General features: G+C 44.4%; 1 protein-coding gene across 8 annotated transcripts in view; it reads left to right on the top strand.

The window, feature by feature from the left end:
• LOC135055219 (syncytin-1-like) overlaps nt 1-25,214 on the top strand; it is a 113,773-nt gene that overhangs the window by 17,358 nt on the left and 71,201 nt on the right. For 2 of the 8 annotated variants that reach the window (XM_063959016.1, XM_063959017.1), the window contains exon 2: nt 3,026-3,112. The exons of 4 other annotated variants lie outside the window; for them this stretch is intronic. The gene's annotated coding sequence lies outside the window, so the exon portion shown is untranslated. Of the gene's footprint in view, nt 1-3,025; nt 3,113-17,913; nt 18,127-25,214 lie in introns of all 8 variants that reach the window. 2 more of the 8 variants (XM_063959011.1, XM_063959014.1) reach the window with 1 other exon arrangement.

Consider the following 25,214-nt stretch of genomic DNA (forward strand, 5'->3'; position numbering starts at 1 on the left):
TAAGAGGCACACAGCTGACAACCTCTTACAGAAACTGAGGAACATCATCGCAGAATGGCTTACCCCAATTGTACTCTCCTGGGGATTTGTGATATCGGACAACGCCACCAATATTGTGCATGCATTACATCTGGGCAAATTCCAGCATGTCCCATGTTTTGCACATACAATTAATTTTGTGGTGCAGAATTTTTTGAAAAAAGAGAGGGGTGTGCAGGAGATGCTGTTGGTGGCCCGAAAAATTGCGGGCCACTTCCGGCATTCTGCCACTGCGTGCCGAAGACTGGAGCACCAGCAAACACTCCAGAACCTGCCCCGCCATCATCTGAAGCAAGACGTGGTAACGAGGTGGAATTCAACCCTCTATATGCTTCAGAGGATGGAGGAGCAGCAAAAGGCCATTCAAGCCTATACATCCACCTACGATATAGGCAAAGGAGGGGTAATGCACCTGACTCAAGCACAGTGGAGAATGATTTCCGATGTAATGCATGCAAGGTTCTCCAACCCTTCGAACTTGCCACACGTGAAGTCAGTTCAGACACTGCCAGCCTGAGTCAGGTCATTCCCCTCATCAGGCTTTTGCAGAAGCAGCTGGATAAATTGAAGGAGGAGCTAAGACAGTGTGATTCAGCAAAGTATGTGGGACTTGTGGATGGAGCCCTTCATTCGCTTTGCCAGGATTCAAGGGTGGTCAATCTGTTGAAATCAGAGCACTACATTTTGGCCACCGTGCTCGATCCTAGTTTAAAGCCTACACTGTATCTCTCTTTCCAGCAGACACAAGTCTGCAGAGGTGCAAAGAACTGCTGGTTAGTAAATTGTCAACTCAAGCGGAACGTGACCCGTCAACAGCTCCTCCTTCAATTTCTGCCGCCACTGGGGCTGCAAGGAAAAGGATAATATTTCCTATCCCACCCGCTGGCGGTGATGCAGGGCAGTCAAGAGTGAAAGCTGACATCTGGTCTGGACTGATGGACCTACCAACAATTACTGACATGTCTACTGTCACTGCATATAATTCTGTCACCATTGAAAGAATGGTGGAGGATTATATGAGTGACATCATCCAAGTAGGCATGTCTGACAGTCCGTACGTATACTGGCAGGAAAAAGAGGCAATTTGGAGGCCCTTGCACAAACTGGCTTTATTTTACCTAAGTTGCCCCCCTCCAGTGTGTACTCCGAAAGAGTGTTTAGTGCAGCCGGTAACCTTGTCAGCGATCGGCGTAGGAGGTTACTTCCACAAAATGTGGAGAAGATGATGTTCATCAAAATGAATTATAAGGTCTTCCGGGAAGACCTTTACCAGCAATTGCCTCCAGAAAGTACACAGGGACCTGTGATGGTGGATTCCAGTGGTAACAAATTAATACTCAGTGAGGAGGATGTACACGGTGAAAGGGGTGAGGAATCGGAAGATGATGATGAGGTGGACATCTTGCCTCTGTAGAGCCAGTTTGTGCAAGGAGAGATTGATTGCTTCTTTTTTGTTGGGGGCCCAAACCAACCAGTCATTTCAGCCACAGTCGTGTGGCAGACCCTGTTGCTGAAATGATTGGTTTGTTAAAGTGTGCATGTCCTGTTTATACAACATAAGGGTGGGTGGGAGGGCCCAAGGCCAATTCCATCTTGCACCTCTTTTTCTCCTTTGCATCATGTGCTGTTTGGGGACTAGTTTTTTAAGTTTCATCCTGTCTGCAACTGCAGTGCCACTCCTAGATGGGCCAGATGTTTGTGCCGCACACTTGTGTCGCTTAGCTTTGCAATCCAACTACCTCATTGCACATCTTTTTCTTCTTTGCATCATGTGATGTTTGGGGACTAGTTTTTGAATAGTGCTATCTTGTCTGCAACTGCAGTGCCACTCCTAGATGGGCCAGGTGTTTGTGCCGCACACTTGTGTCACTTAGCTTAGTCATACAGCCACCTCGGTGCAACTTTTAGACCTAAAAACAATATTGTGAGGTTTTCAGAATAGACTGGAAATGAGTGGAAATGATTGTTATTGAGGTTAATAATACTGTAGGAGCAAAATTACCCCCAAATTCTGTGATTTTAGATGTTTTTATGTTTTTTTTCCAAAAATCATCCAGATCCAAAACCAAAACACGAAAGGGTGGTTTTGGCAAAACCAAGCCAAAACCAAAACATGAAAATGGAATTAGAACCAAAACACAAAACACGAATAGTGCCAGCCGCACATCTCTTGGAATCTGTTACTCCTTCTGCTTTATTTCCTTTTCTCTTATTCTTTTTTTATTTTCTTTGTTGTGCTCCTGCTCTGCATTGTCTTGTCTGTGAGCCTTGGCACAGGCATCTAGTAATCATTACTTGAATTTGACAACTTGCTGCAAGCCATGCATTCGTTTACAACTACGGTGGGACTGGTGCTGTGTCTTCTTCATTTTCCTTCTCTGTCTTCTACTGCTCTGTTGAAATGGGAAATACAGTACTTGGTCTTCTTGAATTAGCCCAGGAGTTCCCCAAAGAACTTTTAGTGTTCACAAGGAAGTGAGTTTAGAGCGAATGGTGAGACCCTTCATGGATCCACCATTGGGAATTTGGTACATTCTCTGGTTGGTGTTGCTCTTAAAATGACTCATGGCAAATTTATGCTTATTCAGCATTTGTCTTACTCATCAAGGTCATCTGTCAATGATTGCATACCTCCCAAATTCTGTTTGGTGGCATATCTAGCTTTTCACAAGGCTCTTAAAATTGTTAGGGCATATAGGCTAAGAGCCCTATTGCTTGCCTATGGGATGGTCTGTTTTCTGTGCATTTTTGAAAAGTTTAGCAAGTTTCTTCATTGGTGAATGTAGGTTTTTTTGTGGTGATAAAGAGGTAGCTCACTATCTCAATTATTTTCTTTGTGTGGGTTCCACCAATATTTAAAATGTTGCCTATTCCTGTTGTTTTCCATGTAGTCTTTGTTTTTTCTTTTTGTTTTTTTACTGTGGCAGATGAAAGATCAACTCTCCTGTTTGTCATTCCTAAATATCAAAATCAATTCATTTGCTAGGTCTTGCCACATTCCTCCGGACAAGGTAGCTAAACTGTGGAATGCCACTATACAGTGATTGGATGTTCAAGGATTACACTGCACCAGGTTGGTCAATTTTGGGGGTGTTACATTTTGTCTGTAGGGTCATACCATGTGCATGTTTTTTTGGTGGGTAACTAGAGAGAGCCACAGCTTGGATACCTTAGGGCTTGATTTAGAGATGAACAGTATTGCACAGAGTAACTATTTGCCATACATATGGGCCAAAGCCGTACTACGCATGTGCAGTGAATGATTAGCGTTTGCGGATGTGCAGAGTTTTTGTTGTGACAGGTAGTCAGCATTTGGGGAGGTAACAGGGTGTGGTAGTATGAGTCTTGAGGGATTTTTAAAATTTTTGCCAGACCTGACATACCTCATTTGCCTAATTGGTTTATATACAGTACTTGAATTATCATTACTGTCCATAAGCAGGTTTTTATTTTGTACATTTGTTTTTTCTTATGTGTCTTCTTTATGTTGCTTCAAATTGGCAATGAAGCTTGCCTTTTTTTATTACAAACATTTTTTTTTTCCTTTTGGCAGATCCTCAACCTATTATATTTGTAATATTTATCTAATATTCTGTTTTCCATTTTCCCTGCTGTTAGATCTTTCTATTGCTCCATTGATAGCTTTTAATAGAGAGGCTGTTTTTCCTTGGTCAGTTTGTGTTAGGTGGTTTAGTCTGAGGAGTACTGTATGCTGTGGCAAGATCTTCAACCTCAGCTTTTAGATCGGGCTAGGTGTTTTGGTATTCTTTAGGTGTAGGGTATTCATTTGGGTAGCAATGATCTCGGGAAGAAGTCTGCCTTGGATTTGCAGAGCACCTTTACTGATGAAATTGTTCATATTTTATTGGCCTGGGCTTCTTGTAAGCATATATTTTTTTTTTTTAGTTCTAAGGTTGGTTTGGAATAGTGTGAGGAACTGCAGAACTATTGATGAGGCCAAGAAGAAGGTGAATTCAGTGGTGGTGAAATTTGTTCTGACTAATGGTTGTAGTGTAGTTAGTCATTCCCAGATTAGGGTTTTTGTTTTTCAAATTGTATAAAAATAGGCCTGATGGGATTCATTTGACCGAGGAGGGGTTATTGATTTTCCTTGAGGACCTGTTTAGGGTGGTTGCTTCGGTGTGTTAGTAGTGGTATGGTGGCAGTGTGGTGGTTCAGTAACCAGAACATCATTTTGACAGGAAGAATGGCTGGTCACCAGTCTGGGTGCAATTTCGTTTATATAAATGTTTCATTGTTGTAGTTTTGGTTGCACTTACCTTTGCTGAAGGTTTAGTAGTCTGGATCACCCTGAAAGGGGCAATATTCTCGCCCGAATGGGTTGGTATTCATGTTAAAGAGTATTTGTTTTAGAGTTGCTGATATTGTTGCTGTGAACCTTCTGCATATACAGGTAGGGGTTTATTTAACATTGGTTGGGTAGTGCAGTGGTTCCCAAAAGTTTTGGAATCACGGCACCCTAGAGCATCAGAATTCTTTTCATGGCACCCCTAGGCCAATAGTTTCCTATTGAGAAATTTAGAAAGAAATATTAAATTAAGTAAATTGTGTTTATATGACATTATTAGGTTCAGTTGTGTGGTGAGGGACAAGATTTGCTTCTGTTTGTCCATGTATTTTATGATTGGCAGCCACCAGCACTGGTATTTCCTATTCCATTGACCATAAATAATTTCATTTGGTCCAAGACACCCCTGCAAGTTCCCTAAGGCATCCCAGGGTGCCACGGCACACAGTGGGGTAGTGGGTTCAGTCTTTGTTGCTGCGTCTATGTACCTAATACGAAGCCATATTCAACATTTGGATTAGGTTGCCAATAATTAATTACTTAAGTAATTGAGGTCTCAAACAATTACTAAATGTATTTAAAACTCAAATATTGAATTCATTATTGTTACAATTTAATAAAAAGTAATAAAGATCTAATACAACTCTCTGAAAACAATGGCCCTCATTCCGAGTTGATCGCACGTAGCAACTTTTTGCTGCTCGTGCGATCAACAAGACGCCGCCTATGGTGGAGTGTATTTTAGCATAGCAGGGCTGCGATCGCTTGTGCTGCCCTGATATGCTAAAAAAAGTTTTGTGCAGAAGTAAACTAGCCCTGCAGTTACTTACCCTGTGCGATCGATCCAGCGATGAAGGTCCCGGATTTGACGTCAGACATCCACCCTCCAAACGCCTGGACACGCCTGCGTTCGGATCTCCACACCCGGAAAATGGTGAGTAGATGCCTTGGAACGCCTCCTCATTGTCAATCTTCTTGCAATCGCGCTAGTGATCACTTTCTTCTGTATTCTGGTCGCTACCCGGGCAATGACGCGTGTGCACAATGCGACCGCAGTGCATGCGCATTTCTGACCCATTCGCACCGCAGCAAAGAACCGCTGAGTGCAATCGGGTCGGAATGACCCCAATAGAAGGTGCAAAATAAACATAAGACAGTTATTGCAATCAGTGGCGTAACTAGAAATTTTTCTCCCCCAAGCCAAAAAATTCTTCGGCGCCCCCCCCCCCCCATCTCTCATAATTGGCACTATTAAAGGGATAAAAGTGAGTGCGTCGTAGGCGTGCGCGTCGCAAAAAGGGTGTGTGGCTTCGTTGAAATGGGCGTGGCTTCGCAAAAGGGGCGTGGCATTGCAGGAAAAGACTTCCTTATACCCCAGTTTTGCAACCTGCACGCCCAGACGTTAGCCACCACAGGAAAGAAAAATAATCCTGATTCATGCCCCTTACATTATTTGTCATTTTTCCTCCTTATAGTAATGCCCAGTATACATTATGCCACATACTGCAATGGCCCTTAGACATTATTCCACACACAATAATGCACATGACACAATATGCACACACCATAATGCCCCCGACACATTATGCCACACACCGTAATGCCTGTGACACATTATGCCACACACCGTAATGCCTGTGACACATTATGACAGGAATCGCAATGCCCGTTATACATTATGCTACACACTGCAATGCCCCTGATACATTATAGCACATTCAATGTCTGTGACACATTATGACACACACCGCAATGACCCTGAGACATTATACCACATTATACCCTATGCCACACACCGCAATGCCCGTTATACATTATGCCACACTGGAATGACCCTGATACATTATACCACATACCACAATGCCCGTGATATAGTATACAACACACCGTAATGCCTGACACATTATGACACACACCGCAATGTCCGTGATACATTATGCCACACACTGCAATGACCCTGAGACATTATACCATATATCACAATGCCCGTGATATAGTATACCACACACCGTTATGCCTGTGACACATACCGCAATGCCCGTTATACCCTATGCCACACTGCAATGCCCCTGAGACATTATACCACATACCACAATGCCCGTGATATAGTATACCACACACCATAATGCCTGTGACACATTATGACACACACCGCAATGTCCGTGATACATTATGCCACACACCGTAATGCCCATTACACATTAAGTCCTACAGTAAGGCTTCTAATTACTTTTAAATTACCTGCTCGTTGCCAGGGGTTTCATGCTCTTGGTTCCATGCACGGTGCCAGGGGTTTTCATGCTCAGGGTGTCATGCTCATTGCCAGGTGTTTCATGCACTGGGTGTCATGCTCGTTGCCAGGGGTTTCATGCACTGGGTGTCATACTCGTTGCTAGGGGGTAGTGCTTGTTTGCTTGTTGCTAAGGCTGTGCTCCCAGTGCCACATATGTCCCCAGTGCCAGATATTCCCCCACGGTGCCAGGTACTCACATGCCCCCAGTGCCAAATATAGCCCCCCCATGTGTCAGATACACATATACCCACCCCAGTGCCACATATGCCTCCAGTGCCAGATATTCCCCCACAGTGCCAAATATAGCCCCCCCCCCCCCCCCCCCTGCTGTGTTGGAGGGACACGGAGGGCACAGCGGGCGCCTCTCCCGTGTCCCTCCTGTGTCTCCGGCGGGTCTAATAAAGGAAGTGCCGGTTCGTGAGCCAATCAGAGCCCACGAACGGCACTTCCTTTATTAGACCCGTCGGATACGCAGGAGGGACACGGGAGAGGCGCGCGCTGTGCCCTCCGTGTCCCTCCAACACAGCAGGGAGGGTTAGTGACAACAGATTGACATGCGGACGCTCGTCCGCATGTCAATCTGCTCTAAATCAGTGGCGGCGCCCCCACAGCCCCTCGCCCCAAAGCCACCGTGAGGACTGCGGGGGCAGTAGTTACGCCACTGTAATTGCTTCTTCACAGACAATATAATAGCTGATTCATTTAAAGGACACAATTTTGTTTTTTAATTATACATGTACAATTATATTTTTATGTTAATTGGTGCTGTATTAATTAATTATAGAGGCAGCAATTATTTTGCACACTTTCACACACTGTAAGTGGCAAAATTCATGTGCCTTCATTATTAATTATGTATGGCCCCAGTAGTGTAGTGATACGTCCATTTTTCTGGTACTGAAGCTGCACCTGATACCAATTTTCGAATACAAACAACTGAAAACTCTCCGTCATTGTGTTTGTAATCCCACATGAAAATTCCCATCTAGCTGTGGCCACCATCCATCACTGCTGTATTAGAGGGAAATAGTAAAACATGACACTTCCTAGAGCAATCCTCTTACAAAGAAAGATTATAGCTTTAAAAATAATGGCATTGGAGTTTGTAGCAATTACATCATTTAGGGATTGCGCAGAGCTGAGATGGCAAGTATCCAGTCACTACAAATTTTATATATATATTTTTACAACTCTAACCACAAAACATTTAACACCATAGGTGTGTGCATGGCAGACGAGAGCCGGGCTGGGTCCAGGTACTTTTCAAGGGGCGTGGCCTAATCACAGGAGGTGTGGTCATACTGAAAAAAGTAGTATTTTAAGCACCTCCATGGCCACACTGAAGCCCAGTACACAGCAGAGTGTGCTGGGCTGAGGAGAAGAGCTGCAACTGCTGATGCCAGGTAAGGGGGAGGGGACCTAGGTCCCTACTGGACACTCACTAGGCACCTCCATCAGACCTGGGCCCGGGTAATTTGTACACTCTCTCAGCACCACTGGGTGTGTGGGACATACTAACCCAAACCCACTATTCCCGGACACAGACTAGATCTCTGTGTTGCCTCCATTTTTTGCACTGCATAGTGTGTTCACACCACAGCCATTTACCCATGGAATTGCAGTGTACTGGGGACTTTGCACTTTTGCAGCAATCATGACACTGGGGGTCATTCTGAGTTGATTGCACGTAGCAACTTTTGCTGCTCGTGCGATCAACTTGGCACCGCCTATGGGGGAGTGTATTTTATCATAGCAGGGCTGCGATCGCTTGTGCAGCCCTGCTATGCTAAAAAAGTTTCCTGCAAAACAAGACCAGCCCTGCAGCTATTTACCCAGTGTGACGGGTCCAGCGATGAAGGTCCCAGCTGTGACGTCAGACATCCGCCCTCCAAATGCCTGGACACGCCTGCGTTCACCTTACCACGCCCGGGAAATGATGAGTAGATTCCCCAATCCCAGGCCTGCGATCGCTTTCTTTGGTCCTGACATCTTTGCCCGGCGACTGCCGTTGCTGGGCAACGACACGCGTGTGCATTGTGACCGCCACCCAGCCACAGTCCCGACCAATTTGCACCACAGCGAAGAACCGCTGCGTGCGAACGGGTCGAAATGACCCCAGTGTACATTTGCACAATAGGCCATGGCAGGATGCATGGAGTAGCTTGGTCATATTGGTCCACTGTCTCTTGCCTTGTTCCACAGATATGTGACTTCTTTGCTATTATAAGAACAAGCAAGCCCATCAGATATGTACTGGGTGTGCATACCTTCACATTAGCAGGGTGAAAAACATGCATAATTGCAAAATTTTGTGCCAAAAAAAAATGACAAAACTTGTTCACATTGTACAAGCATGCCAAATAGGGCTATTGCAGCCACATCTGATCAAATCCAATGCTGATTAGATGTCTCAGGCTATTCAGGGGGGGATCCAGCCTGGTGGCACATCCTCTCCACCACCTGGGCCAGTGCTCCCCTGACTGGCGCCCAGGACAAAAGTATCGGACAGCCAGGAGCAGAGGACAGAGGAGCAGCCAGTACACAGGGAGCGCTGCAAACCCTGTGTTAAATGCGTAGCCTCATGCTACCTCTATGGCAAAAGGTAGTAGCAGATTTGTGACTTACAGTAATATCTCCCGAGCCCCTGAGTAATAGACCACTGGCACTGCACACCCTGTGCACTTGCCTATGTTTATCACTTTCCCTAGATTGACCCTAAATAGAATGACTGTGCAGTGATGCCAGCTGGTCCCTCAGAGATTTTAGATGACTTATCAGAAGAGGGTGTTGCAAACTGTAACTTGAATCCTATAAATAGCGATATGAACTACTGTATATATCAGCCAGATCATGGCAAACTTAATATCCGGACTTGATATGACCATGGTCTTATATTGCATAATTATTATTATTATTATTATTATTATTTTTTTCTCTCTCCATTTTTGCTAACCTCTTTCATGTCAATTCCCCTGTGTACTGTATACCGGTATTAGCCTGACTATTTTAATGATCATTGTATGTACATAAACGCTATATCTTTTTATTTTTTATTTTAAATACATTTAATTACATATATTCTACGTGTTTACAAGGCCCTCTTTAAAGAGTTTTGTGTAAAATATATCCATCTGTGTTACTGCTATTCATGCACTAGGGCAACTTTTTTCCTTTGCTCAGTGAAGTACCAATGTTAATAGTTGAATGTGTATAATCTAATCTGCAAAGGGCATGATTTACATATGTACATATGGAGCCACATTAGTCACTAGAATCAGAGAGCGTCTCCGTCCAGGGCGCGCGCCTGTCCATGATGGAGATGCTAACAGATGCACCCCATTCACTAGAATGGGAGAACGTCTCTGTGCACTCCCAGCGGGGCTAGGCGGGCGGATCACCTAGTTATGCCGGGAGTGTACGCCTTCAATGGAGCCACATTAAATCTAGCAATAATGTGGTATTTTGCACCTTGGCAAAACCAAGTTGCACTGCAGGCATGGTTAAATTATACAAAATGATTTGTATGCACAGACAACTCTGTCATTCTTACCTCCACAACAAAGACAAAAAACTCAAAGCAAATGGGAGGGAGGAATTCCAAAAGCAAAAGGCCTAAAATTGCTGAAACTAATACTATAATATAAACGTAAAACCACACCATCATTAAGGGGCAGATTTAACAACCAGTGATATTCTTGTTATAATGACACTTAGGAGCTGATTGGCTGTAGCACCATTTATCATTTGTAACGAGTGATAACAAGACTTTCACTTGTTAAAATCTGTCCCTACAATGTGATAGGCTACAAATACATAACCTCATCATCCAATAACCATATAATAAGTCAAAATCAGACACATCTTTTAGTGTGCTCCACACTGAAGACCTCATAGTTTAATTGTACTGTGTTCAATTCAGCCTTACAGTATGTATCAATTCTTTGAAATAATGATATGTAATTTCTCATCTCAGTACATACTGTATAATTGCAGCAGAAGACCCAGTACTCTGATATTTCTTAGCCTTGGCTCTACTTCTCTTTCTCTTAGCGTGCTCCTTTTTCTTTAATGGCATAATCATTCAGGGCCTCTGGTATTACAAAGGCTCATGGCAAATGTAATTAAGTGTAACAGTCTCTTTCTATGACACATTCTATAGAGATGACTCAGCAGCATGTGCTACAGTAATTTTAGTTGAGCACCTTTGTGGCTTATAAAGAAAATAGAAACTTTACAATGTAGCCAGTTACAATATCAGTGAGGAAAACAGAAGGAAATGAGAGAAACTGCTGCAATTTGATCACTTGATCCTTTAATGTATTTATCTACAATAATGGTTTCCTTGCACCATCAGAGCAAAGCTGTAATCTTATTTTTTAATATACATTTTTTTCTTTCAGATAGACAATGACACTAAGTTTCTATGTGATTACTAAAGTAAATTGGAAAATGAAAATAATTTTGATTTATTTTGTATACCCTACTGTACTGACTTGGGTAGCTGTTGCATAGCTGCACATATTGGGGGTCATTCCGAGTTGATTGTAGCTGTGCTAAATTTAGCACAGCTACGATCATTTACACTGACATGCGGGGGGACGCCCAGCACAGGGCTAGCCCGCCCCGCATGTCAGTGTCGGCCCCCCTGCAGAAGTGCAAAGGCATCGCACAGCGGCGATGCCATTGCACTTCAAGAGTAGCTCCCGGCCAGCGCAGCTTTAGCGTGCTTGCCGGGAGCTACTCCTCGCTCCCCGGCCCGAAGCAGCTGCGTGTGACGTCATGCAGCCGATGCGGCCCACCCCCCGTATGATCCGGCCTCGCCTGCGTTGGCCGGACAGCGCCTATGAAACGGCTGCCAAATGCCGCCGTTTCGCCCCCTCTTGCCCAGCGACTGCCTCTGCCTGTCAAGGCGATCGCAGTCCTGCTATGGCCTTCAGCCGTCTGGCATGCACCAATGCACTACAGCGCCGGCGCATGCACAGTAGAGACCCGTTCGCTCGGCTGCGATAAATAGCAACAAACGAGCAGGTCAGAATGACCCCCATGATGAGAGATTACTTCAGCACAATGGAGAGAGCTATTTATATCCTTTTATTCTGTTAGCATACTATCCATGGTTTGCCTCTGATCACTGGCGTGCGCAGCACATTTTATTAGGGGGTGCACCGTTGGAGGGGTGTCTAGCACCGCCTTTAGGGCGTGTCTAGCACCATCTATTGATGGTCAACGCATATAAAATATCCACCTTTGTACCAATCCTAATAAAGCAGATACATTGTCAGATGTTGTGGTGTGCACCAAACAAACACCCCTGATGGCACTCACTGCAATTACACTGCTCCTCCTCAGCCTGGTCTGGCTCTCCCTCACTTTCCCCTGCAAGCTGCAGCAGCTTACTTACAAGTCAGTCAGTCACTGACACTGACAGTCACAGACTAGTTACTGCTGCTGCTGGAAAAACAAGTGACCTGTCAATGCTGCTGCCGGCCCTCTGCCAGTATTGAATTTGTCTTCCTAAGAGGAACGCTGGCTGCATGCTGCTCCTCGTCAGTGGCTGGCGTTGGCATAGCATAGAAGGAGAGAGGTGGGCGTGTGACGGATGGGCGTGCGAGCAGCATGACGTAATCACATCACATCACACTGTTTTTGTACATGGAGGTGGAGCTGGGAATTTGAAAGCCGGTGGCAGTGGCACCCTTGATTAACCCAGGCGTCCGGTCAGTAATGCAGTCCTGCAGGGTGCAGCGCAGAGGGGACAGTAATCAGCCTGCTCGGCAATCGCTGCATCAGGCATGTGAGATCGGGGTGCCAGACATTACGGGGTGCCTGTGCGCACCAGGCACCCCCCCCTGTGCACACCTATGCCTCTGATGGTGGCGATCCAATGGTTGTCTACCATTGGTGGCTGAGAGTAGCAAAGTTCTTTTTTTTTTTTTTTAAATAGTGGAGATGCAGATTAACTGTACCCCCTGGTATGCCATTAAGCCCCACCTCAGGTTGGCTTGCTGTCTGCTGTTATCCACATAACGATGTCCATTGATGGGTGCAAACCATTTAATTCCATCAATGTTAAGCATCACTGGTACCATCAATGGTTAACCCAAGCTGTGATCCTTCTTTAACTCAGTTGACTCCAACATATTGTACCACCTCTGCTGAACATTGACCCCTAGTTGTCTGATGGCAGGAATATCAGGGTATTAGCACATTGATATTATAAAGGCAAGAAGGAGTGGTCTCCATTAACTCACATATAGTGGACATTTTTACCCAACATAGCCAACATCTCTTACAACAAGCTATTAAACATATTTTATTGTTTAACCCCATTAATTAAACACATGGGACAAGATGTTTTGGGCACAGCATTGTGCAGGTTATTCATACTGCTGACAATCACAATTGTTTCACCTTTCAGTTGGCTGTTCTGTATTCCTATATATCATTATTTTTATTACATAAAACATTTGGGCTGACTTTATTTTATGACTGTGCCCTGGTGAGCCATTTTCCCAGCATATCTACATTAATCTCATAGTGCCTGCTGAATCCAAGGAACGGAGGGTGGGTGTAATGAGCAAAATGACAGAAAAAAATTGCTTGTTGTACCTTTAAGATAGTAAGGTTCAGTTATGTGCCTGCTCTGTAGTACACAGCCTAGGAGTAATGGATCCATATAATATTTTCCTAGGTTGCTGTCAATATATAAATCCAAAGGACAATTAATCGTTTCAGTTCTCTTATGTTGGTACCAACATACAGTATTATACAGAACTTGACAGAGTGCCTTCACCAGTCAACCATATGGGCCTATATTTACTAATATTCGTGTTTGAGTTGGTTTATGTAGTGTTTAAACTCGTTTTGTATTGGGTGCATTTCCATGCAACTTTTTGAAACTATATACGTCAAGTTACTAAGCAGTCGAGTTTATGGTTTTCGTGTTTTCCGATGTCGATGCCAGTCGTTTTTTTTGGGCACATTTACGGCCGTCATTGTCGTTTGTGTACGTGTTTTTGTTGTTTTTACAGGTTTATTTTCTATGTTAAACGCGGCAGGGTTTTTTTTTTCAACCTCGGCCGCATTTTCACTTTTAGTTTCGTTTTTCATCCCCGTTCGTGATTGGTTGTGTTTCAGATGTAGGAGTGTCTGTGCGCAACCATATAAATAGGCCCCAAACCGTCTGCACCTTGTGGGTTTAGTTTGTGGTGAGGAGGGAGGTTGTGCTGTGGAGGTTGGTGAGTAGTTGGTTTGGTGAGGAGTTTTTTGGGCGATTTCTGAGTGTAGTATTGTGTTTGAAAGTAGTCTTGTCATTCTTGTAGTCTTGTTTTTTTTTTTTTTTTTGTCTCATTTTTTGTCCAAGTTTTTTTGGATTTAGAGTCCCTTGTCTTTTGTGTGTGTGTGTGTGTGTGTGTGTGTGTGTGTGTGTGTGTGTGTGTGTGTGTGTGTGTGTGTGTGTGTGTGTGTGTGTGTGTGAGTTGTGCAGTGGTGGTGGAGGAGTGTGTTGTTTATTTTTATTTTTTCTGTGTTAATTGTTTAACCAGACAATTATGTCTGACTCAGAGGTGAGTGAGGTGGTGGGTGTGAGTGAGGGGGAGGAGGTTGGTCAGGTGGAGGAGGTGAGTGAGAGTGAGGTTAGTGAGGTGGAGGAGGTGGGTGAGGTTGCTGCAGCAGCCTCAAGTGACAGTGATAGTGACAGTCAGACAGCTCCACAGCCATGCACCACTACTAAGACTGGGCGGAATGTAAAGTTTAGTTATGCAGAAAATGTGGCATTGGTGCGGGAGCTGATGAAGTATCAGCGGCAGCTATTTGGGCCTGAGTCCGCCAAGGTGCCAACACAGAAGAAGACGGTGTTGTGGGCGAAAGTTGTTGCTGCTGTAAATAGTGAGGGGGTGGTCAAGCGGACGGAGGACACGTGCCACAAACGGTACTATGACATAAAGCGACATGTCAAGTCCAAAATGGCCAAGGAGGCAAAGTCGGCTCGCAAAACCGGTGGTGGACAGCCCTATATTGCCAGATATCTGGACTATGAGGAACCCATGCGGAGTTTAATACCTCCTGAAGTAGTGTCTGCAACCCATGTCTGTGATTCCGATCTGCCCAGGAAGGATGGTGAGCATGTGTATTTGTCTTATCATTCCATTTCATTACTTCTGTCTTTATGTTTTTTGTTAATGTGTGTCATGTGATGTTGCATATTACTCCCATCTTCATGTGAGCGTCAGCCAATACATTGTTTTTGGTTTGTTTTTTTACCAAAGCCAATATAACATAGTACTTTATAGTATGTCATGTGGTTTTACTGTAGATTTTCCATGTGTAGTTTGGACTTGGTGTGTCATTGAATTGTACAGCAATAATGTTTTCCTTTGGCACATTTGCCAGTTTGCAAGTTGGTCTATGTTTTTGTTTTCAGTTATCCATGTGCAATGTTTGAAAATCAGTCGTTGACATGTTAGAGGCTGGAGTAGTGTAAAGTGGCTTTGAAGCCAGTTACATGTGTCATTTCATTAGTACTGTATGTAATCTTGTTTAAGACAAAATCACTATTTTTTGGTACATTTAGAGTCTGTATTTGTACCCAGACACAACACTGCAGACTTAGTTACCGTACTATTATGATGGTTTTTTAAAATGTGTTTTGGTTTTTGGCTCATATTGTGCTAATGTGCAGTGCCGTAACTAGACATTTTAGCGCTGTGTGCAAGAAACGGCATCGGCGCCCCCCCTATGTCGGTGAGTGTCAAAAATATAGGGGCGTGGTCACAAAATACCAATTCATATTACGGTGCACAGTAGTCTCCATTATTCAAATTACATCGCGCAGTAGCGCCACTGCACTAGGCAGAGTCCCTTTTACACATTACCGCAGACAGCATCCCCTTTTTACACATTACGGCAGACAGCGTCCCCTTTCTACACACTACGGCATAGAGCGTGCCCTTTCTACACATTACGGCATAGAGCGTGCCCTTTCTACACATTACGGCAGAGAGTCCCCCTTTTTACACATTACAGCAGAGATTCCCCCTTTTTACACATTACGGCAGAGATTCCCCCTTTTTACACATTACGGCAGACAGCATCCCCTTTCTACACATTTCGGCATAGAGTGTGCCCTTTCTACACATTACAGAAGACAGCGTCCCCTTTTTACACATTACGGCAGACAGCGTCCCCTTTTTACACATTAAAGCAGACAGCGTCCCCTTTTTACACATTACGGCATACAGCATCCGCCTTTTTTACACATTATGGCAGACAGCGTCCCCTTTTTACACATTACGGCAGACAGCGTCCCCTTTTTACACATTACAGCTTACAGCGTCCACTTTTTACACATTATGGCAGACAGCGTCCCGTTTTTACACATTACGGCAGACAGCGTCCCCTTTTTACACATTACGGCAGACAGTGTCCCCCGTTTTTTACACATTACAGCAGCAGAGTCCCCGTCTTACACAGTACGGCAAGCAGAGTCCCCCTTTTTACAAATTACAGCAGGCGAAGGGCGTAAGTACATACCAGATGTATATACACACACAACCATATATATATACATACATGCACAGTGTACACAGCCACATATATACACACACACCAAGCCACATATATACACACACACACAGCCTCATGTACTCATATACACACCCAGCCACATAACTATATATATATCTCCACTCACCTCCTCATGCAGCCACTGCCAGACCTGCCTCGGCGTGCGGTGCCCCAGCGTGCGGTGCCTCAGCATGCGGGAGCTGGCCAGCGGGGGTTAGGAGGGGGGAGCCGGCAGCCTGCCTCAGCATGTGGGAGCCGGCCAGCGGGGGTTAGGAGGGGGGAGCCGGCAGCCTGCTTCAGCATGCGGGAGCCGGGCAGCGGGGGTTAGGAGGTGAGTAGCCTTGCCTCTGTTTGGAAGGTGGGAGCTGGGCAGCGGGGGTCAGGAGGGGGGAGCCCGCTGCCTGCCTCAGCATGCAGGAGCCGGGCAGCGGGGGTTAGGAGGCATGTAGCCTGCCTCTGTGTGTGGGAGGCGGGAGCCGGGCAGCAGGGGTCAGGAGGGGGGAGCCCGCAGCCTGCCTCAGCATGCGTGAGCCGGGCAGCAGGGGTTAGGAGGCATGTAGCCTGCCTCTGTGTGAGGGAGGCGGGAGCTGGGCAGCGGGGGTTAGGAGGCGGGTAGCCTGCCTCTGCATGTGTAAGGCGGGAGCCGGCCAGCGGGGGTCAGGAGGGGGGGAGCCGGCAGCCTGCCTCTGCATGTGGAAGCCGGGCAGCGGGGGTTAGGTGGCGGTAGCTTGCCTCTGCATGTGGGAGGCGGGGGTTAGGAGAGGGGGGCCGGACAGCCTGGCTCTACATGCAGGAGTCGGGCAGTGGGGCTAAGGAGGGGGAGCCGGTGGCCGGGCAGCGGGAATCAGGATCCCTTTCAATGGTCGCTCTGGCGGCAGCACACTCTGGCGGCTTGTAATGACTCATTCTGACTCATTACAATGCCGCAGACTTTGGACCCACTTAATGGGGATGCGGGCAAGTGCGCCCTCAGGGCGACTGCGCTGTGTGCCAGGCACACCTGGCATACACGTAGTTACGGCTCTGCTAATGTGTGTTTGTAGTGCCACATCACAGAGCATTTTCTATATTGCATCTTTCATTAATGACATAACATTTTTCAATGAAGATGTCTGTGTTTTGGGTAGTTAGTGTATGTATTAGTAATTGTGGGACAGATTTATTTAGCCTGGTGAAGTGATAAAGATGAAGTTGATAAATTACCAAACAATCAGCTCATAACTTCCATGTTACAGGCTGGGTTTGCAAAATGTCACTTAGGAGCTGATTGGCTGGTGCTTTATTAACAACCACTTTATCATTTCACCAGGATTATTAAATATGCCCCTGTGTCCTATGTCTGTGTCATGTACATTATTTCCTGTGTTGCACTTTCCATAGTGCATATGGCTATTGGCCAATGTGTGTATTTATTTAAAACATTTATGGTTTTGTACAGAAATTATGCACACATAAATAAGCATCCATTTGAGAAAGATTTAATGTTTGTAAACATAATGGGTGGATGTATCAACAATAGCATGAAGAAATGAGTTCTTTTATTTGTTTCATTATTTACAGTGTTGAAAAAAAGCAGTACTGTTCGGCCTACAGTCACTCTCATTACATCTGATGATGATGACGCTGCGGAAGCAGGTAAAGTGTCCATTGTAGTATAGGTTATGTTTGTAAAGGAATGGCCATAACAAAAGTACACTTTAAATCCCAGGTCCATCCCAAGAAGTTTTGACCAGCAGAAGGAGGACTCCTGTAGCACACCAAACAAAAGTACATGAGGCAACAAAGAAAGCAAGGTCTGATGTCCAATCACAGCCACAGCAGTCTACTCTGCCACGAAGATTGTCTACAGTTTCTTCGGTACCACCACTCCAAATTTTGGTCACACCTCCAAGACGCCAACCACACTCCCCTCATCTTGATTGTGAGTAAGAAACTGTAATGATGAAATAAATTAATCATCTCACAATAATCCATTTAATGAGACTAATTAACTCTAAATTCCACAAAATCTGCTATACTTACCGGAAAAAAATAATCAAATGGATTCTGACCAAAATGGCCTTGTCCACATCCAGCAAAGATATGTATGTCCACCTCAGCTATACAGCAGCAGATTGTGTTGAAGATGCTGCAAAATAAACACGTGTAAGCTTGCAAAATAGTAATATTTTTTCCCACAATTTAACTTATGTGTTTGTCGTAACATTGGCACCAACATGCCAAAACATTACTAAGTTTAAGATTGAAACACTAAAAGGCCAAAAATTAAGATTTTAAGTGTGTTTTTATGGTGGAGTATGTCTGATCTACCATACAACTCATGTGCTTGTTTTAATAATGAAGTAACCAGACACATTTGCCACAAACAGGAATATGTCTGTTTTGTAGTTCTGAGTGATGATGTTGCTATGCTGGATATCTGAATGCACCATTTAAATACATGTGTTCCATGTTTATTGGTTTGCTTAAATTAATCAAACATATGTCAAACTTATGCAAAAATGGTTCTAACTCCAGATTCTAGTACTGGTACCAGCATCCAGACTCAACAGCAGCAATACAGTGACATGGATGAGACAATCATGTTACAAATGCAGCCATTAATCCAAGGAATCAGCCACCCAGCACCTGTGAGTACACCACCACAGCAAAGCACTCCACCATCACAACACAGCCCAACAACACCAGTAGCACAAGGCCCTGATCAAGTGTTTTGGGACAGTTGGGCTACACAGCAGGCCACTAATCAAGATTGCCTGCGTAGGCAGACCCAAATTTTTGCAAACCTACCAGCTCACCTCAGAAGAATCAGCAGAAATATCAGTCGCCAAAATGAACCAACCACCAGAATTGCCAATACCATGGAAATAATGCGTGCAGACATTACACATGTCATGGGCAACTTACAACGCATAATGGAAGAACAGCACAGACAACAGCAAAGCTACATCAACATCTTAGAAAACTATCAAATGATCAATGAATCTATCACCAGAATTTTTAGAGAATCAAAATGCTGCAACACGTGAACTTAATGCCACCCTCACTAACCTCAATGAAACACTCAGATCCCAGCACCATCAGCAACCAAGCAGCAGTTCTGGTACGACTACTCCGATTCTCTTGCCAGTGTCCTCACCACCAAGGCGCTCCACCAGAGCACACCAACACGACAGTGGTAAAGGCAAAGGCCAGTCCAAGCAGCCAACCACAAAGAAATAAAAAATAGATACACCGATTTCTGTATAGAGAAGTAAATAAACACATTTAGTAAGTGTAGGTTTGTCACAATATCTATTACACTTACCACCTTGTCAATTTTTTAAACATCATTAATTAATTAGGTGTTACAAACAACAACAGGATTTTGGCCAACACATTTATTCTTTCACATCTTTGAATTTTTTAGGAGGAGGACAAAGTTATTTGATCTGCACATTGATGTTAGCATGCAGTAACAAGACCACTTGATTTTTTTTCTAATCATTACTCTTTCTAGATTCCAATCATTCTTATATCCTGCAGGCAGACTAATTGGCAGCCATGCAGAATGTCTTTAGCATGCAGTATCAAGACCACTTGATTTTTTTCTAATCATTACTCTTTCTAGATTCCAATCATTCTTATATCCTGCAGGCAGACTAATTGGCAGCCATGCAGAATGTCTTTAGCATGCAGTAACAAGACCACTTGATTTTTCTCTAATCATTACTCTTTCTAGATTCCAATCAGACTTATATCCTGCAGGCAGACCAATACAAATTACAATGTGATTGTTAACTTTTTTACCTTTCTTCTCCATACAACATTACAAGAATAACACAATTGAGTTGGCTAAAAAGGTCCTAATATGTTGTGATATAATTTAGATAATTCAGTGCCAAAATGAATGTCATTATTGTTGGGCCATGTTTGTGTGTGTTAAAAATTAGTAATCAGTTTCTTACACATGATGCAGAAACAAAGAATTTTTTTTTTGAATAAGCACAAATAATGTGTATAATAATGGATATATGTGGCAAACTGTTGATAATGTCGATATTATCTTAAACCATAAAGCGATACCTTTAAACACACTTTTACCATGGAGCCGCTGCGGCCGCTAGACTTAATATGAACTCTACGTACTTTGTAAGCTATTTGCGTACAGAGTCCCATACCGTGTACGGACTTAGCGTACAAACGCCGCGCTGGGGGTTCAAAGTACACACAGCGCTGACGGTACAAAGTACCCGCAGAGCGTACACACCTTATCAATACAATTTTTAAACTTTATACAGTTAGGTAATGTAATACGCTTTAAACCCTAGCAGGGAAAAGAGGACACAACACCGATTTGTAGTTAAACACTGGGCTCCGACACCTCAGCGTATATATCTGGAAGGGGATAACAATACAATTTATACATTACAATACAACAGAGTAAATGGCTACAGTCAATGTACATACGTGAGAATATTCGCATGCGCTTCCTGGTCCAGTCCTCCGCTAATCAGGTAGATAGCGTTAAGAAAGAGACTTCCGGTCTGTCCTGCAGCAGCAGACATAACAGTATCATAGGAGGCTACATAGTATCCGGCGGTGGCCAGTGTGTGTGTGATAGTGGTAATTGTGAAGCGGACACTGCACCTTCAATCAAAAGTGTAAGTGCAGAGAACAACGTGACTAAGATGGGGAATCAGCCGTCTGTCATCCGCTAATCACAGCAACCAGCCGCCAGCCGCTAGACGGGGAATTAGCCGTCTGTCATCCGCTTATCACAGCAACCAGCCGCCAGCCGCTAATTCCAGCCAGCAGCCGCTATTACAACTGAGGAGTGGAGAGCGGATACCACAGAAGGATTCCATCACACCTGGACGTGGAAGCTCTCCATATATCCTAACGGCTTGAAAGGTATTTAGATAGGGTTAGATAGGAATCAAAGCATTCTTTTCTGCTCGTTTTTGAACCCGGTCCTTACAAAGTCCTAAAAGGGCTGTAAACATTACACCACCTACTAATCAAATCTTTTTCCACAGGTTTTGCGCATACACATAATTCTTGCAAGCGCTCTTTTATTTCTAGTTTTACAGTATATAATTTTAATAGAGCTGCTATTATATCCCCATTCTAGCGCAATTAAGTTTTTATTTATAGATAGCGTTAAGAGTCTTCTGACCGGCCAGGCAGCAACAGGCTCTTATACACTACTTCCAAAAGCAATACAATGGATACTGTAATCCCTTTGTCCATTGGACACAGAGATGCATCTTTACATTACAGGAGAGGTCATAGGTTGATTTGAAAAGGTGGGCGATGTCTTTCTCAACTGCTCTTGTGGGTGGTCTCCTCTGGATTCCCGCCACATACATAATATACAGTAAATACAGTTTATATCTATATTCTACTTCTGCACATAACTATATGCAGGAACATGCGATCTTCCTCTAACCAACACCGGAATGTTACCCTTAAAATACCCTACAGCTAGATACCATACATCACCTTATAACCTTAGTCTGTCCCTTCCTATCATGCAAAGGTGAATCCCTTAGTCCTGGAATCATTTAAACTGTTGATACTTGCTGATGTGGTGCAGGGGGGCTATGTGTACAATGGGGGTCATTCCGAGTTGTTCGCTCGCAAGCTGCTTTTAGCAGCTTTGCACATGCTATGCCGCCGCCTACTGGGAGTGAATCTTAGCTTATCAAAATTGTGAACGAAAGATTAGCAAAATAGCGAATAGACACTTCTTAGCAGTTTCTAAGTAGCTCCACACTTACTCGGCATCTGCGATCAGTTCAGTGTTTGTCGTTCCTGGTTTGACAACACAAACACGCCCAGTGTTCGCCCAGACACTCCTCCGTTTCTCCAGCCACTCCCGCGTTTTTCCCAGAAACGGTAGCGTTTTTTCGCACACACCCATAAAACGGCCTGTTTCCGCCCAGAAACACCCACTTCCTGTCAATCACATTATGATCACAAGAACGAAGAAAAAACCTTGTAATGCCGTGAGTAAAATACCTAACTGCATAGCAAATTTACTTGGCGCAGTCGCACTGCGGACATTGCGCATGCGCATTAGCGACTAATCGCTCTGCTGCGAGAAAAAAATAACGAGCGAACAACTCGGAATGACCCCCAATGTGCACTATTTGGATTAAATATGTAATGTTTTGATAACCCTCTATGCGCTCCCAAACTCCGCCATAAATACCCATACCACACGCAGGACCGCGGAAGCGATCATACGCAAATTGTGGATATGTGCACGCACGGCGGAATAAGTGCACGCGCAGCGGGCATGTGTGTGTTGTTAGTACGTGGTGTGTGTACTACAATATTTTTCGACTTTGACAGTCCACCCTTTCGCAGTCAACAATAACTGCCACTATCTAAACATTAAACAGAAAAATATACAATACGATATCTACAGATGATTGGATGGTAGGAGGAGAGGTGTAGGTGGGAAATGTATGACCTAGTGGGATAGTAAAAGCATGTATGTATGAATCCATGTCTGAGGGGCATGTATCATCGTGCCGTATATGTTCTAGATAAGCTTCGAGGTATTGCGAAGTATACATTAAATCCTTCTTATCCCGTATTAAGGGTCTGTAAGTGGGCCAACAAACACTGCCGAGCTCTTTTCGGCTTCTTGTTCCAACAAATGGGGTGCACATTTAGTTGATGATACATGGAGGGGGAACATATGTGAGTGCTAATATATGTGGATATCACCTGTCGACTATGTGTGTCACTAACTGAAGGTTGTAGAGATGAAGATAGGACACATATCTAAAAAACATTCACATAACATTTTCGGAATCATTCTTGGGTATAGTCGATGTCTTTTCCGGATCGGTGTACCTTTGCTCGAGTGATGTGTTGCTCTTGGAATTCTACAAATCTGTCCTAGCTATCAGAACCCATTCCAGATCCTTTCTCGACCTCTCTGGTACTCTCACCAAAAAAGACTGTTCTCGTGAACAACAGGGTTAACAAGAAAACCCGGAACGCAGTCTCTTGGGGTAAGTCCATCTTGTTAAGGGAAGAGAAAGGAAACAAGAAGGGGGAGGAAAAGGGAAGGAGAGAAGGAGAGTAGTGGGGGATGGAGAAAATAATAAAAAAAAAGAAAAAACTGGTGCAACCGCCTCTGGTCTTGTTGTTCTCCACGCTCAGGTGCCGCGACAACAGTCCTGCCTCTCAACCTTTCCAGAACAGACACTCCAGTGATACGATGTTCTCTACACGCTCTTTGTCACGGGTTCTCTCTGGGTCAGCAACCTTCTTACAGTGGGACGAGTGGACCCAAGTCTCTCTTTCGGCAACCTTTAATGCTGTCGTGCTGGTTAGTAAGACTTGGTACGGTCCTTCCCACCTGTCAATGAGGCAACCTGAGCGTAGAAAATTTCTAATCATTACATAATCCCGAGGTTCAATGTCATGACAATTACTGTTCGGTAGGTCAGGAATCACCAGCTTTAGATTTTTGTTTTGATTCCTCAGCTGCTGGCTCATCTTAACCAAATATTTTACAGTCACTTTGTTATTGCATTTCAAATCATCCTGGGGTCTATCATTACATGGGGCTGTCGACCAAAAAGATTCTCAAAGGGTGATAGGTTAAGGGGACCTGGGAGTGGTTCTGATGCTGTACAATACTAGTGGCAAAGCTTCTGGCCACAACAATCCAGTTGCAGCCATCACTTTGCTCAGCTTGTTCTTAATAGTGCTGTTTACTCTCTTCACCTTCGCACTCGCCTGTGGGTGGTACGGAGTGTGCAGCTTGCTATTAATTCCCATCAGTTTGCACATAACCTGAAAGACTTCACCTGTAAAATGGGTACCCCTATCGCTTTCAATTATTCTAGGGATACCATATCTACACACAAATTCTTGCACAGTTTTCTTTGCAGTGAACGTAGCAGTATTTGTGGCAGTAGGGAACGCTTCTACCCAATTTGAAAACACATCAATACAGACTAACACATATTTTAAATTCCTACAGGGTGGTAACTGTATGAAATCAATCTGTATTACCTGAAAAGGGCCGTCAGTCGGCGGGATATGGGATGGTTCTGTTGGTATTGACTTTCCAATATTCTTCCTCAAGCAAATAAGACATGTCATTGCTCTCTTACCCACATGAGAAGAGAATCCTGGTGCACACCAGTAGGCTCTCACCAGCTTACACATACCCTCTTTACCCAGATGAGTCAGACTGAGTGCCGCCTCAGCTAAGCTTGGAAGATATGCTCTAGGGGCCACTGGCTTACCCTGTCCACCTGTCCAGAGTCCTGAGGACTCCTGGCCATATCCCTTTGACCTCCCGACCGCCTTTTCCTGTGGGGAACACAAATTTTGCATTTCACTTAATTTTTGTGTGTTGATGGTGTTGAATATCATCAGTGATGTGATATCTGTTTGTATGGGGGTGCTGGCTGCTAATTTAGCAGCTTCGTCTGCCCGGCTGTTACCAAGTGAGATTGGATCTTGGTTGTAAGTATGTGCTTTGCACTTGATAACAGCCACTCTGTCTGGTTCTTGTATCGCTGTTAGAAGCCTTTTTATGTGGGATGCTATGGGCTACAGGTGTGCCAGCTGCCGTCATGAAATTTCGGAGGCGTCATAGGGCCCCGAAATCATGCACTACTCCAAAGGCATACCTAGAACCCAGGGGTTCAGCTTCTACGATACCTCTGTCATCTACGACTGCGTATCCAGTACACAAGTCTTCCGAGTCCGTCTGTCTGTGGCAACTACCGTCAGTGTAAAAAGTAAAATCTATGCCTTCCAGTGGGTTGTCACTAATGTCAGGTCTCGCGGTGAAAGTCTGGTTCAGATACTCCATACAGTCATGCGTGTCAGTATCTGCACTAAATCCTCCTTCACCATCATTCTCATCCTCCACCCTTTGTGCCTGTCCAGGCACACCCGGCAGATAAGTTGCAGGATTTAGTGCGCTGCATCTCTTTATGGTGATGTTTACAGGGGCCATTAGTGCTAATTCCCACCTTGTAAACCGCG

The sequence above is a fragment of the Pseudophryne corroboree genome, chromosome 3 (genome assembly GCF_028390025.1).
Source record: "Pseudophryne corroboree isolate aPseCor3 chromosome 3, aPseCor3.hap2, whole genome shotgun sequence".
Taxonomy (NCBI): domain Eukaryota; kingdom Metazoa; phylum Chordata; class Amphibia; order Anura; family Myobatrachidae; genus Pseudophryne; species Pseudophryne corroboree.